The sequence below is a fragment of the Aplysia californica genome, unplaced genomic scaffold, assembly GCF_000002075.1.
Source record: "Aplysia californica isolate F4 #8 unplaced genomic scaffold, AplCal3.0 scaffold00045, whole genome shotgun sequence".
Taxonomy (NCBI): domain Eukaryota; kingdom Metazoa; phylum Mollusca; class Gastropoda; order Aplysiida; family Aplysiidae; genus Aplysia; species Aplysia californica.
In genome coordinates, this window is record NW_004797315.1 from 707,885 (window position 1) to 710,522 (window position 2,638).

Below are 2,638 nucleotides of genomic sequence, written 5' to 3' on the forward strand. Positions count from 1 at the left end.
GATTACGCAGTGCTCATACGTCAGAAAATCCTTAAGCAATCTATACTGATTTTAGGCCGTACTAGGACTTTTTCGTACAACTCAGCTTTAAAACTTGGAATTTCCACCTTCCTGCTTCTTGTGTGGGCAAAGGGCCAAACACAGAAGAAAGTATAACGGGGTTCGACTGGGTAAAGGCTTTATACCGGGTTAAGCTGGCGGAAAATATGGCTATGCGAAGCGTACGTGCTATTCTATGAAACCAAGCAAGAGTACAAAAAGAGTCAACGAGTTTCCTCTATATACCCACCATTGCTTCGTAGTTTAAAAAACAAACAACAACCCCCCTCCCCACCCAAACTCTCCTCCCAAAAAAACAAACAAACAAAAAAACCCCCAAAACAACAACAACAGAAACAAAAACGTTGTCGAAGGTCAAGCATGGCCTTCTGTTTTTTCACAACAAAGATAAAACTGTCATAAATGTCACGACAGGTTTATACTGGTCAAGGTCAGTCTGCTCTCCCAGTATTTGCAACATACCTGTTTCGTCCCTTTACTGTTTGGATTCTACTTGAATAATTATAAGCGTTGTTTTCGCCCCTTCCTCTTCTACACAGTTTAGATGATTTAGTTACTGGCCAAAATATAATTGGGTAGAGTGGGATGCAACGTCCCCAAAGAAAGACCGGGGTACTCGACAAAAACTATCCCCACATGGGAATCGAACTCGGGTCTTCTGTGTGTGACGGCAAGGCTCCTAACCGCTACACCACGGATAAAGGTTTTTTAAAATTAGAATTTATTTCAGTATATGAGTGGTTGGCAGTTGTTGTGGTGTGGTTTGATCTTTTTTTCTTCTCTCAAACATCTATCGTCCTAACCTCTCCTACTTCTTTTTTGTGTTTGTCACTCTTTTGTAACACCTCTAATCTTCGAAATCTATAAGACCTTATTGAGTTGCATGCGCCGTAAAAATTTTATTTACTAAACACTAAACAGGTTTCGGTAACTTGTTGGGAACAGCGAAGTAATACAGAAAGTGGAGCACCGGGATTTATTGTTTAGTGGTTAGGCTTTCCGTTGTTCCTTGTCCATACCACAGGTTTGAGTTCGGGTTCCTTGATGGGAAGTTTGTGTCACAGCACTATATATCTGACGGCTATTTCTGTCGAAACATATAACCAACCACCGAAACAGGCCTATAAATACAAGCTAAATCTTTTTGCAAAGCTTCTTCTCTAGAGGTACGATCTTAGAGCTCAAGAAAAACATTCTGGATCTCCGCGACAGAAAGCGAAAAAATTCCAAAGCTGGGATGCTTGACACGGTTCATTTAATTAATAGTCCAATTGTACTCTGAGGGATAGACTTGATTACCCTTATTTTCCGTGGTTATGGCAATACGTAAAGAACAGAGGACGACCAGAAAGAGAAAGACGACCTCATCTCTACAGGGTTTCCCCCTTTTTCCGGAGTTTATGTGCGTGTCTCTGGGATTTGAGGGATTTTTGGAGGGATTGGAAACTGTCAACGTATAACGTTAAAGAAGAGCTACGATGTGCGCAGTATTGGCCATGTCATACCTTTTGGGTCTCTATTTCTTTCTTTCCTTTTTTCTTTTTTAGATAAACACCTGAGATTGGAAAGAAATGGTTGACAGTGACACTGCTCAGCGCGTATACATACATACATAATACGTACACACGCGCAAGCACACACATACACACATACACACACACCTAACTACCTACCTACCTGCCTGCCTACCTAAATTGTACTGATTTGTCGTTTGTTTGAAGGGGATTTTCACCTAAATGTTGCATATTAAGTTTTTAAAAAATCCATTCAAATTTCACGCTTGCACCTTGACCATCAATGATCTACTCTGAGACCTTCGATTCTTCTTCATTTAAATCCCTTTGTGAATTCAATTAACTGTTTTCTTTATTTTCCCATTTGGCTTGGTTTGCGGGTGCATAAGTGTGGTTTGCTCCTTTCCTATTAACCTTCTATAATAACCTGATCCCTCCTCCCTTTCTTTGAATATTACTCTCACTAGTAACACCTTAAATCTTCGACGCTTAGGATAAGATACATAAGTATATTATGATCTATTTGTGTAGCAAGTACCGTAAAACGCTTACCAAGAACATTAAAACTAATGGCAACTGTGATATGCTTTTGGGGGAAATCACCCCTCCCCCCTCACCTACCCCCCCCCCACAAGAACCCCCCTAAAAAAAACCAACAAAACAAACAAGACAAACAAAAACCCATTGGTTTCGAGTAGACCACGATATGTTTCTTGCACATGGACAACGTTAGTTTGAATTATGGACTACGTTTGATGCCTGTTAAGAGGACATTTACTTTATTGAGTTGGAAATTTTACCGTATTTCTTCTGGGATGTCGTATTTTTCTCAGCTCGAGTAGTCCTGGCAGCCATGGAGGAAACATCCAGCCTCCTAAACGTTCCAAATGTGTCAATGGTGGCGTGAAACATGTACAGATAATTACAAATATTTTATGTACAGATAGATTCTAGATCTAACTGCGAATAAGCACACATGCGCTTTTCAGATCCCAAACAAACGCTCACAAACAAACAGGATAGCAAAATAGCAGAGACGTTTGTATTATTATTATTATTATTAT